The sequence below is a fragment of the Quercus suber genome, unplaced genomic scaffold, assembly GCF_002906115.3.
Source record: "Quercus suber isolate HL8 unplaced genomic scaffold, Cork oak 2.0 scaffold_636, whole genome shotgun sequence".
Taxonomy (NCBI): domain Eukaryota; kingdom Viridiplantae; phylum Streptophyta; class Magnoliopsida; order Fagales; family Fagaceae; genus Quercus; species Quercus suber.
In genome coordinates, this window is record NW_027070078.1 from 2,730 (window position 1) to 16,730 (window position 14,001).

Genomic DNA, 14,001 nt, shown 5'->3' on the forward strand with positions numbered 1-14,001 from the left:
GTTTTTGGTGAAGCTGAAACCTGCCAGAAACCACCAAAAAATGGCAAAAATTGGCGAGATCTCGCCCGATCCATCCAAGATCTGATGAGATATAGCCGAATCTGGTGGAGATTTCATCAGATCTGATGAATTTTCTGCCAAATCGCGCCTAGCTAGAATTGCCAGATTTGGTGTATCTTTGCCGGATCTGACTATTTTGGTTGCTGAAATCCGTCAAATCAAGCTAAAAAACTCACCAAAAAGCTTGAGAATTTGATGGTATTCGGGTGGGTTGGGTTTCATGGGTTTTGAAGGAGGGGACACTAAACCGACCCATCGGTGTTGGGTTTTGGAGCTCAGGACCCACGTCTGACTGTCGGAGTAGTCGGTCAGGTGGTGGCGGGTCAAGTATGGGCAGGTTGGGCGGGTGAGTTGGACAGCCCTAACAAGCACTACTACACTAGTATGTTTGTGACGCATGTCTTTTGGAAACCTAGGTCCAAAATTAATTAATTTAATCATTTTTATTGGTCTATGAAGATGAAACACACATTTAATTTATTAATTAATAGAATTAATAGAGTGCGAGAAGTTTACCATGACATCCATCAACAAGATAGGGATTTCCTTCAAAGCCGGGGTCGCAAGAACATGTAAAAGTTGAACTCATATTGCCCAGTGATGAAGAACCATTTGCAAACTGACAGGTTGAGTGGGATGAATTACTTTCCATTAAAATAGAAGATAAGTTTGCATTTATTTCCCACTTTAATACCACAGGAACGTGAGACATATTTCGGACTTCAAAGGGGTTAGCAACTACTGCCGTGAGTCTGTATGGTGTTATTCACACAAACGGACATGCACCCACCAATAGTTAATGAGCTATTTGAGCTATCATTGGAGAGAAGATAGGCCAAGTTGTCACAACTCATGGCAATGAATATGTTTCTCAATTTTGAGAAGACAAAGGGACTTGATGCTAAGCTCACATTATTTTTTGCTCTACGACCCTTAGGACACTTCCGTGACATAGGATAGTTGACGCGAAGTGTGCCTACTGATGAAATGTCCAGTACCTCCAGACCTAAGCTTCTCAAGAAAGGCTTCGCCGAAGTTTTATTGCAACCTATCGCAAACCAATCGTCAGTGTAGCAACCAGGTTCAATTCCAAAAGGGTATGGAATTGTAACGTTCCCACAAACTGCTGCTGCTCCACTACATGAACTGTATCCCAAACCCCCTGCTTTTGTAAATACATTCATTGACTCCAATAGAAACACCATTCCCAGTTCCCACTGCCATACCCATATCTATGTGTGTCTCTCTATGTGATGATGATGATGAGTCTCAGTGTGAATTAAACAGCAAGGCCAAGCCCTAACTTCTTATAATAAGCCCCCCCAAAAAAAAAAAAAACTAGACATTTCTATGGAAATTGTATAGAAGACCAAAATCAATTCTTATGATAAGCCAAAAAACAAAAAAAAAACAAAAAACAAAAAACAAAAAAACCCTAATATTTCTATGGAAATTGCATAGAAGACCAAAGTCAACATCAAAGTCAGCAAAAATCTAACACCGACATTGACGAGTGTGGCTTTTAATTTGGAAATTGATCCCATGACCTACGTCTGTGGCTTTAATAAATTCATAGTTGAATCTGTCCGTTTGGAAACATGGTTTTTAAACTCGGACCGTTTATTGAACCGTAAAAGAGAGAGGTTCAAGATTTTTGAGGTTGAACCGAGGTCGAACCGTGATGACGTCATAATTAATTTAATAATTATTTCAAATATATAAAAAACATTAAACTAATAAAAGAAATAATAAAATTAGCTAAAATAGTCTAATTCATTTAGAGAATTAACATTACTTTAAATATTAATCTAATACAAGAATTCATTGTATAAATATTATAAAAATATTAAGTAAAAATATCATTACGTTAATTTCTAATTTAGAATATTTACGTCTACAATATTTTTACAACAAATTATAGATTGATTTAAATTTGTAAAATCGTTTTTTTTTTTATTTCCTCCCTTCACCTGCCACTCCACAGCAACAAATCACGTTTGGATCAACTTTACCTTTTTTTTTATTTATTTATTTTATTTCCCAAAGCTTCCATTTCCCAAGGTTTAATCTACACCACACTTTAAAAAAAAATCTCTGCACCAAGTCAGCCTCTAACTTTCTACATATTTATTTATTTTACCTTCTTTTATCTTCTAACTTCATTTCTTCCATCACTTCAGTCTCTAACTTCCCAGTTCATGTCTTTTTCTTTTTTTTCTTTTTTAACCTTTCTTTAGTTTTCTTAAACCAATTTACGCACCATCTAGACGGAGTAGAGGCAGGAAAACAAGACAGGGAGAGAAAGAGAAGAAGATTAAGAAAAAAAGTTCTGGACAGAGAACAAACGAGAGACAGAGCTAGCGAGATAAAGATGATGGGATCTCAATATTTTCAATGTTTGACAGCATCTAATAGTGGTTGAAGTTTCAACCATGGTGATAAGGTGCTGTGAGCTTGTAATTTTTTTTTTTTTTTTTAAAGCGTTGATCTGAACCGTGAGAACCGTTCACAGTTCTCAAATCCGGGCGGTTCAACCGTGGCTCGAACGGTTTCGTGCTTTTTGTGCATAGAACGGTTCTGGTGGTTAAAAGAACCGTGTTAGTGAGAGGTTTCCGGTTTTTCCGATTGGACCATACGGTCCGATCCGGGTCTGAAAATCATGTTTGGAAATAAGTATCATATCCATATGGGATAATGTGGAACGAAGAAGGTCGAGTGATTTGGGTGAATTGAGCTGGTTGTTGCACAAACCTAGTTGTGGCTGATATTATTGGAGATCTCAAACTTTTTAGTTATCTTTCAAATTTGAGATAATTTTGATTTTTTCTTTTAAAGTTTAAATTTCTTATACAATCCCCTAATGTTGTCTATAGTTTTGATTAGAGGCTCTACCGTCCATGCTGTGTCAGTTAAATGACATCTATGCCTGCCACATATGTTTAGTCTAACCAAAAAAAAATAAAAAATAAAAAGCAAAAAGAAGACATTGGAGAATACAATTTGTTGAAGAACGTTGCACACTGGTAGAAATAAAATTTCAATAAACTAAAGTAGAGTAGCCCAAAGCAATATATAGAAATCCGTAGGTGCTTAGGATTTACTACATGATTAGGTTTTTCAATTTGAATGTAAATTTCAGGCTACTCATAATTCATGAAATTATTAACAATCAGGAAGCAAGCACCAAGAATTTATAAAATATATAGTATAAACAAAAAAGAGAAGGGTACGTAGCCAACTACCCATCTCTGTAGCTTAGAGGATAAATCACAACAACACAACCAAGCACAGGAAAGAAGCAATGAGAGTGACAAAATATAGTGAGAAATGATTGGGTTTCTGTTTTACACTACCGTCTAAAAAAATTAGAGTTTCCTTTTTCCATTGGTACTTACTACTTACCATGTTTTGGACTTAAACTCTCACTTAGGCCTATGAAAAACTACCTTTTTAGTTTTATTAGGCATGTTCATGAATCTGAGGAAAGCCCAGAAATATATCAAAGACTTAAAATCTGTTTGTGTTATTTTATTATGATTTGATATATGATTTCAGAACTTTGGTTTCAAGTTACAGGAATATGTTTAGCAATTTAGGTATGAGCTCTAGTAGAGCAGATAATTGGAGGACAGAGACAAGGCAACGCGTCTAGTGGTAGCTGTGTTTGTTGAAGTGGTCAGCCATTGCTTTTATAACAAAATGATGATAATATCAAAGGTTTTTTTTTTTTTTTTTTTTGGTTGAAGGCATCCAATGGCTCTATAAAAAAAAAAAAAAAAAAAAAAGAACCCTCTCACTTCTCCAGTCCTCCTCCCTCTGCTATCACTGCCACCGCCATTGCCACCCTCAGTTTCAGCTTCTTACCCAAACCACATCTGCATGCCCACCTTCGTCTCTGCTCTGACTCTCCTCTTTTTCTAGTTGACGAAGCGAACCTTCAACCGTTTTATGGGTTTTGTGAATCTTTGTTTTCTTCCTCCTCTAAACTTGTAAGTAATTTTTTTTTCCAAGATATTTCAAAATTTACTTTTTGTTACCCAAATACAAGTTTTTTTTATTATCTCTATTTCTCTTCTCTATTCTCAGTTTTTTTTTTTTCACCTGAATCATGTAATTATGTATTTTCATGAATTTGATGGTAATACTTCACTGAATCTGTGTAAAATTACAAATGGAAGATCAAATTGATAGACTTAGTCACTGAATTAGATTGATTTCTTGAAATTTCTAGATTTTTTTGGCCCCTAAAATTTTTTGCCATACGTGTTCTTGATGATATTTTTTTTCTTTTGATTCCTTTGATATCCATGTTGATCTCTTTGATGATTATGGTTAGTCTTTGATGGAATGATGTATCTTGAACGATTTTTGTATGGGGTATTGAGGAATTTATGTCCTATTCAACTTGTGTTTCTTATGCACTCCATCTGTTTGATAAAATGCAGCAAGGATTACTAGCTTTGCACATTTGTTTTATTTGAATTTGGATTGTTGAGTTTTCAAACATTATTTTGTGAAAACACTTATTTGCTTGGCAATTTTCATGGACGGGTGTTGTGATGTCATTTGTGGCGGTATTGTTTAGCTGTGTGGAGATTCTAGGCAAGGGGGTTTAGAAGGGGAAAAAGGAAATATACTTTATCAAGCTTTGGCATGAATGAGGTTTATGTGAGAGCATAACTTTTTTTTATAAAAAAAATTATTATTTACATGTGTTTGATAATTTTGCATAAATGATGTTTGAAAAATGCAACTTGAAACGGTTTTAGGATGTTTGCATAGTATAAATTAAAATGTTAAACCTTGATTTTCTGCAATTAATTATTTTTCATGGAAGAATTGCTTGTTTTCATCTCTGCAATTTAAATATTTTTTCTTTTAGATGCAACTAAAGTTTGCAAGCTTACTTGGAATTTTCAGATTTTGGTTCATTCTTTGTAATAATAAATTTTTTTTTGGTAGTGCAGGCATGCGATGCTTCTATTCTGTTGGGTTTGCTAAAGAAGAAAGAAACAATGACGCTCTTGTATATGTTATCTATCAGATTTGTTACATGTTTGTCATGGCAAGCACGCAAGACCAAATTATGCAACATTTTTGGAGAGACATATTGATAGGGATCAAGTTAAACACATCCACTTCGATAAGGAGATGAAGATGAAGTTTATGTCCCATGTATTTCAATATTAGTTTAGATCGGGTTTAATAAGCTTTAGCCATCTTATAGTGTTGGGTAGATTCTCATAGAATGCTTATCAATTGCTTGTAATGTTGATTTATATTCAGCCACGTGGAATAAATAATGTTTGGTTAGTTTATTAACTTTTGTGAACCATTTAAAGCACAAGATTTGAGCTCCTTTTGTATAGACCCTTGTTATCATTTTGGTGTTATATAGTTGTTCTATTGTTGCGTGTTATGAGCCATTTCTGAGAGTTATGGAAGTCAGTTTAGTATGATGTCTATCATGTAGGTGGAGTCGTTTTCTAATTCAGTTAGGTCAATTTAACCAATTGTGTTTATTGAGTCTCTTGTTTTCAAGTCCTAGTGTGTCAGTTATTAGCTATTTTCTTTCCTTCATTTCAGTGTTTGTGATTCCTTGTTTTTCAAATTTAAATTCCTTGTTTTTCAAATTTAAATGTTGTAATTGCTGATATAAAACCTTTTGTGTTACAATCCTAATTTCTTGTGTTGCAATCCTAATTTCTTTTGTGTTAAAACCAGCTCCTTTTAGTGTTAAACTAGCTAGTAATTCAAGTAAGTTGCCCGATTGCTTGTTAATTTTACAATTGTTGCAAACTTTCATATCATATTTCTCATAAACCATGTACAAAGAAATCTCCCAACTTTTATTACTTCTTCAAAAAGTATAAAGAAAACCAAGATCCCTTAACAAAACAGTGCCTAAGGGATCACTTGGCCAAGACCCAATATGTATTGGGGCAAATAGTTAATAGAGGCAAAGGGAGCAACAATTGAGAGAAAAAACACATAACACATCATTCTTATAGAAAACGATTGCTTACTATAATTCAATTAGATTTCTCTAGAATAATATTACAATCAAAGATTTACATGTATAATCATTAACTTCTCAAGGTCACAAATGATCTTAGACAAGTGAACAAATCAGCCATTGGAAACCAACAACCTTGGACAACTATGCAGTGCAGAAAGTAACTCTCATCACTTGGCATTTAACAACCTCCATTCCCTTCTACCAATGTTATAAGATTGCACATCAACAAAATGCAAAAGTAGCTTAAACTTGGCCACTTCGTCCCTGTACACCAGAATAAGAAACCATATCAAGCTCTCTTTTTGTTAACAATTGAAAAGCACAATTTTGTTTGTGTTTTGCAACTTGAACCACATTACTACAACTTGGACCCAAAGATTTACAATCACATATTTTGTACTTCCAAAGGCAAAAATAAATGCAAGAATTCTACAAAAACAGATACGTAGCAATTAGACAATAAATATAAAAATTTTGAAACTAATTATTCACTCCCTGCAAATATACTCAATATAGGTATTCACAAGATCCAATGAAAATACTACTGCTTAAAGTTTAGGTAAATTTCAACCTTCTTCGAATAACAATATTACTTTGCTTTTACAAAATAATGTTTGAAAACTCAATGATCCAAATTCAAATAAAAGAAATGTGCAAAGCCAGTAATCATTGATGCATTTTATCAAAGAGATGAGTGCATAAGGAATGAACACAAGTTGTAAAATCAACAGGACATAAATTCCTAAGTACCCAATACAAAAATCGTTCAAGATACAACATTCTATCAAAGACTAACCATAATCATCAAAGAGATCAACATGGATATCAAAGGAATCAAAAGAAAAAAACAATCATCAATAAGAAAATTTCAGGCCCAAACAAATCTGGAAATTTCACTGATTCAGCGAGCATATTAATTTGATCTTCCATTACACAAGCCAGGTGAAAAAAAAAATTTTTGAGGATAGAGAAGAGAAATAGAGATAATAAAAAACTTGTATCAAAAAGTAAAATCTGGGATATCCTGGGGAAAAAAAATCACTTATAGGAAGAAAGCAACGATTCACAAAACCCATGGGAAGAAAAAAATCACTTACAGGAAGAAAGTTCACTTCGTCAGCTAGAAAAAGAGAAGAGTCACAGCAAAAACGAAGGTGGGCATGTGGATGTGGTTTGGGTAAGGAGCTGAAACTGAGGGTAGCGGTGGCAGAGGCGGTGGCGGTGACAGCAGAGGAGAGGAGGACTGGAGAAGTAAAGAGGGATTTTTTTTAAAAAAATTTCGGAGAGATTGTTTTTGAAATATTGAGATGCGGCTTGTTAGGGCTTTTTTCAACTTCACGTGGATTGATGAGTTGGCACTTCACAGGAGCCATTGGATGCTTTCAACGGCTGAGATTTATGCTATTGCACATCGTGCAATACCCTAGGTATTGCACGGAATCTCAATCCTAGGAAATGGTAAAAGTTAACTTTACGAATAGTATTTATTTATTTTTTTGGTTAAAAAATAGTATTTATTTCAAACGGAAAGTTTAGTTTTTTTTTATAATTATATGATAAAAATTCCCTTATAACAAGTTTTCCTTTATTTTACTTTTTATTTCTCACCCAATTTTGCTTTATCAATATTTTACTCTTTATCTCCTTTCACTTTACAAATATCAGGCATATTTTTTTTTACTTTATCATTACGAAATTATCAAACCCCCTTCAAAAAAAAGAAGAGAGGAAGAAAACTTCAAATGTTCAATGAAAAGATTAAGAGGGTGCTTGGTAGAGTAGTTTGAAAATTGTTTATAGTTTTTTAAAATACGTGTGGGTAAAAAAATGTGTTGAAATACGTAAAATGTTGTTTAAAAACTAAAAAATACTGTTTAAAATGACAAACCAAACGAGTCCTAAACATGTCTTTCTTTGATAAAAAGTTGACTTTTATTTTAGCATGAAGTTTGGTTTCTTTGATAATTATATGACAAAAATGTCTTTTTTACACATTTTCTCCATTTCTCTTTTTATTTCCCACCCAATTCACATTATTAATATTATACTCTTCATCTCCTATCTCTATACCAATATCAAATTCACTTTCTTTCACTTTACCATTATCAAACCCAGTTCAAAGAAAAAAAGAGATGAAGAAAAGTTCAAATTTTCAATCAAAGATTAAACAAGTATTTTACAACTTACACTAATTTTATTTTATTAAATTCATAACAAGAGCCGAGTAGCACCTGGGAATGAGCCAAATACTGGGCTCACTTGTATAGGAAAAAGGTAAAGTTAACTTTTCAGATGATATTTTCTTCAAACGTGGAGTTTGGTTTTTTGATAATTATATATTACAAAAATTCTTTTTTTACACATTTCCCTCTATTTCTCTTTTTTATTTCCCATCCAATTTCACTTTACCATTATCAAACCCACTTCAAAGAAAAGAAAAGATGAAGAAAAGTTCAAATGTTCAATGAAAGATTAAGCAATTATTTTACAAGGTACAATAATTTTATTCTATTAAATTCATATTTATCTTTTTAATATATTTGAATATGAGGTTAATCTTTATGTTTAATACATGTTGTATATTATAGCATCAACGGATAAGAATTTAGTTGTAATTGAGACTCATCAAATTGATAAAAAAGAATTATTTTGACTTAAATGAATTACTTCAAGAATGTACTATTGACAAGTAGCACTTGAATGGTTGTCTGTAACTTGTAAACCGTCTGTAACAATGATGAGTAAGCGTGTGGACGAGCATAAGTGCATTAAGTCCAAATAAATGAGCACGGAACCATTATCTCCATCCAATAATATGCAGTTAAAGGTCGATTACAAACAGGAAATGTTGGAATTAAATGGCCATCATTGAGCATTAAATCCTCCAGCTACAGTGTAATGTTAGACTGAGCATTAACTCGGCATAAGGCTATATAAAGCCAGGAAAGACAGGTAAAAGGGACAAGATTTTTACACTACAGCATTGAGATTCCTAAATAGTTTAAGCTAACTTAAGCATCTAATGGGTCCTTAGCAGGCCCCAAACTGGTGCTATTATCTATTTGGTGTTTTCTCTTACACCGGGTCTTAGGTCATCCATCATATTGACGAGGAACATCCTAACAAGGTGAAATCATGCTTCATCAGTTTGGCGTCGTTTGTGGGAATTAATCATAAGTCGTTGAACTCCCTGTTGACTAAGTTCTGCAGAACCGATGGACTCAAACACTATTCCACCACTAGATTCAGTGGTCATGGCTCAACAAATTCAAGCACTGATAGCTAATGTGCAAGAATTGATGAAACATAATGAGGACTTGAAGCGGAAGGCACCTCCTGAGGGCACGAGTCCATTATAGTCTCAGCATAACTGCAACGACAATGACGATGAAGCCCAAAGCCCAGGAAATAGTAGAAGAGAAACTACAGAATACACCACACAGTCAACTCATGGCAGTGATCAAATGATGAAGAATATGAGGAAAGAGCTAGACAAAGTCAAAAACGCCATGAAGGATAAGACAACAGTAAACCTTGATGGCATGATCAAAAGGACAGATTCACCCTTCACTACCAGCATTCTAGAGTGCCTCTTGCCTCCCAAATTTTGTCTCCCTTAGCTGGAAGTTTACGATGGCACGAAGGACCCCTTGGATCACATAGAGGCATTCAAGACAATTCTAAGCCTCCAACAGACCCCAAATGAAGTTATTTGCAAAACATTCCCGCCCACCCTTAAAGGAGCAGCAAGGGTTTGGTTTAGTAAGCTGCCCGTAGCATCTATGGCAAATTTTGATTAGTTAAGTGACTCCTTTGTTCATCATTTCATTGGGGGGTCAACGCCATAAGACGCCCACCTCTTATCTGTTAACTATGAAACAACAGGAAAGGGAAACCTTGAGAGAGTATGTAAAATGTTTCAACAAAGAAGTGTTAGAAATTGACAAAGTAGATGATCAAGTGATAATGACGACCTTCCAAGCAGGGTTGAACAATCCTAACCTTGCTTTCTCTCTAGGGAAGACTCCTCCAACTTCAATGACGGACTTGTTGGTCAAAGCGAAAAAATACATGAATGGGGAAGATGCACTAACTACAAAGGGATTGATAGGTAAGCAAAAGAAGAAAGAAACCACTGAGTCCCAGGATAAGAAGAGAGATCGCAAGGATAATCTCACAGATACCAAGACCAGCAAAGGTGGTCTAGAGATATTGTCAAAAAAGAAGTTGAATTTCACTCCTTTGCTGATGCCCGTAGACAAAATCCTCGTGCAAATAACGGATGACCCAGCGCTGAAATGGCTGAAACCTTTAAGCTTGTCCTCAAAGCGGAAAGATACAAAGAAATATTGTTGCTTCCACAAAGACCATGGTCATTATACTAACGAGTTTCGAGATTTGAAAGAGCAGATTAAGGAGTTGATCCAAAGAGGAAAGCTTCAAAAGTTTATGAAGAAAGATTACGAGGCCAGCCAGAGAACAGAAGAGAAGTTTACTGATGACCATAAGGAAGAAGATCGGGACAATTCCAAGCAGATCGTGGAAGAAATAAGGACGATCACTAAAGGACTGGTTGTTGGAGGATCATACAAATCCTTAAGAAAGGTGGTCCAAAGGCAAGTAAACAGTGTTCATGTTAAATACCTAATAGCAAAACATCATCGTACCAGGAATGACGACATTGTTTTCTTCGAGCGAGATGTGAAGGGGATCAAGTAGCCACATGATGACCCATTTGTCATCATGCTAATGATTGAAGGATACAACACCTAAAGAGTGTTGGTGGATAATGAAAGCTCAGCAGATGTGATGTATATAATGACATTCTAGCAGATGAAGTTGGATTCAAAACGCCTCAAACTTTTTGGATCCCCGCTGGTTAGTTTTAGTGGAGACCATGTTTATCCAAAAGGCATCATTTCATTGCAGATTACAGCAGGGACATACCCCGCTCAGGTGACAAGGATGGTAGACTTACTGATCATCGATTGCCCTTCATCTTATAACGTGATTCTTGGACGACTAACCCTTAACTGCCTTAAGGCTACAACTTCCACATACTGCCTGAAAGTAAAATTCCTAACCCCTTATTGCCTTTCATCTTATAACGTGATTCTTGGACGATTAACCCTTAACTGCCTTAAGGCTGCAACTTCCACATACTGCCTGAAAGTAAAATTCCTAACCCCCTAAGGGATTAGAGAAATATGTGGAGACCAGATTTAGCCAGGGAATTTTACCCCAGTCTTGGCATCCAGAGAGAATCACACCTGGATGTTAGAGGAAGAACCACCCAAGCCCATGGAAGAAGCAGAAAGCATAGAACTAGTGGAATAAGATCCATCCAAAACTACTAAGGCAGGAAAGGAGCTCCAGCGGTCCTTAAAAGACAAGCCAGTGAAGTTCTTGAAACAGAACCTGGACGTTTTTGCATGGAGCCACGAAGATAAGCCAAGGATTGACAAACAAGTAATAGAGCACAGTCTCAATGTTGACCCAACAAAAAAACCTGTCCAATAGAAGAGATGAGTATTTGCCCTAGAATGGAACAAAGCAGTTATGGAAAAGGTGGAAAAGCTCTTAGCCACTGGACTTATTCGAGAAGTTTACTACCTCGAGTGGCTTGCCAATGTTGTCATGGTAAAAAAATCCAATGGGAAGTGGAAAATGTGTGTGGACTTCACAGACTTGAATAATGCATGCCCCAAAGATAGTTTCCCCCTTCCTAAAATTGACTAGCTCGTTGATTCAACAGCTGGTCACGAACTGCTAACCTTCATAGATGCTTTTTCAGGTTTTAATCAAATCCTAATGAAGAAGGAAGATCAGAAGAAAATTGCATTTGTCAGTAACCAGGGCCTATATTTTTATAAAGTCATGATGTTCGGATTAAAGAATGCAAGTGCCACGTACAAAAGATTGGTGAACCAGATGTTCAATAAGAAAATAGGCAGAAATATGGAGGTCTATGTGGATGACATACTCGTGAAAAGCAAGAAAGTCAAGACCCTCCTGGAAGACCTCTAGGAGATGTTCAATACTTTGAGAAGGTATAAAATGAAGCTCAACCAAGCAAAGTGTGTCTTCAGGGTCTCGTCAGGGAAATTCCTAGGCTTTATGGTATCACAACGAGGAATTGAGGCATATCCAGAGAAGGTCAGAGCCATACTTGACATGACTTCCCCAAAGACAGTCAAGGAAGTGCAAAGGCTAACGGGACGAGTGGTAGCATTAAACAGGTTTGTCTTGAAGGCCACTGATAAGAGTCTTCCATTCTTTAAGACTCCTAAATAGGCCTTCCATTGGAAGGACAAGTGTGAGGCAACCTTTCAGAGCCTCAAGGAGTATATGGCCAAGCCTTCATTGTTGAGCCCGTCAATCGAAGGAGAAGAGTTGTTTTTGTATCTTGTTGTGTCATAAACAACTGTCAACTTGGCATTGATCCGTGAAGAATCCAAAATACAGTGACCAATGTACTACACAAGTCAAGCTTTTCAGGGAGCCAAGGCAAAATACCCACGAATAGAGAAGATGGCTTTCTCGCTAATCATGGCTTCAAGGAAGCTTCGTCCATACTTCCAAGCTCATACTATCATGGCAATGACGGACCAGCCGATCTGGAAAGCAATGAGCAAGCTAAATGCTATAAGGCACATGATCCAATGGGTCATCGAGCTAAGCCAGTTTGATATTGAGTACAGGCCGAGAACAGCAATCAAAGCTCAACCTTTGGCAAATTTTATTACAAAATATACTCTTCCTGAAAGTAGAATACTAGACAATCTACATAGATGGCTTGTCTATTACAGGTTTCGGAGGCATCAGTATCATTGTGACATCACCTGAGTTAAACACCCTTAGGTATGGAGTTCAACTCCAATTTCCAGCAACGAACAATGAAGCAGAATATGAAGTAGTCCTCGCTAGCCTAAGATTTGTAAAGGCCTTAGGGGTCAGGAGTTTGAAATTAAAGACTAATTCGAACTTGGTTATTGGCCAAATGACCAACAAATATGAAGTGAAGGAAGAGAGAATGAAGAATTACCTTAAGCTACCAACTCAGCTTATTGACAAATTTGATGACGTCAAGGTCGAACAAATCCCACGGGAAGACAACTCAGCTGCCAACGAGATAGCTAGACTAGAGATGCCTCGGCGGCAGCAAAGTTGCTCATGGAAGTCCAAATAAGCCCTAGTATTAAAGGGCTACACACCTTTTCAGTCCAACAACCTGGTACTTGGATGGATCAAATCCTTTCTTATATCAAAAATGGTTAACTCCCATCTGACCTGTCGAAAGCAAAGAAGGTTAAAGTCAGGGCAGCTAGATTCACTGTCATGAATGATGAAGTTTACAAAAGAGGATTTTCACTGCCATACTTGAAATGCCTAACTCCTATGGCAGCAACGTAGGTGTTGCAAGAAATCCATGAAGGCGAATGTGGAAACCATTCAGGACGTCGTTCCTTGGTAGAAAATACGATCAGGGCAGGCTACTTTTGGCCGACTATGCAGAAAGATACAATTGAACTTGTCAAAAAATGTGATAAGTGTCAATGGTTCAAAAATGTGCAGCATATACTTGGGGAATTACTGAAGAGCATCTCTTCACCTTGGCCGTTCTCCATATGGGAGATTGATATCGTTGGCCCATTCCCTAGAGGGAAGAAGCAGGTGAAGTGCCTACTCGTTGCCATTGATTACTTCACCAAATGTGTCGAAGTAGAACCACTAGCAATAATCACAAAAGGCAAAATACAGAGCTTCGTCTAGAAGAACATTGTCTGCGGGTTTGGAATCCCAAGGACGATCATCTTTGATAATGGTCGACAATTTGACAGTCAAAAATTTAGGAAATTTTGTGCAGAGCTGGGGATACAAAAGTAATATTCATCACCTAGGCACCCACAGGCTAATGGACA

At 36.3% G+C, this 14,001-nt stretch overlaps 2 long non-coding RNA genes across 2 annotated transcripts; one reads left to right on the forward strand and one right to left on the reverse strand.

Annotated features, from left to right (window-relative positions):
- The first annotated feature begins 3,820 nt into the window (after positions 1 to 3,820).
- On the forward strand, positions 3,821 to 5,479 carry LOC111986939 (uncharacterized). Its single transcript, XR_002880233.2, has 2 exons — positions 3,821 to 4,049; positions 5,028 to 5,479. It is a non-coding gene; the product is annotated as an uncharacterized LOC111986939 (long non-coding RNA).
- A 409-nt stretch (positions 5,480 to 5,888) lies between these two features.
- LOC111986938 (uncharacterized) lies at positions 5,889 to 7,487 on the reverse strand. The gene is made up of 2 exons (XR_002880232.2): positions 7,177 to 7,487; positions 5,889 to 6,343 (listed from the first exon to the last, which is right to left on the reverse strand). It is a non-coding gene; the product is annotated as an uncharacterized LOC111986938 (long non-coding RNA).
- Between the last annotated feature and the right edge of the window lie 6,514 nt (positions 7,488 to 14,001).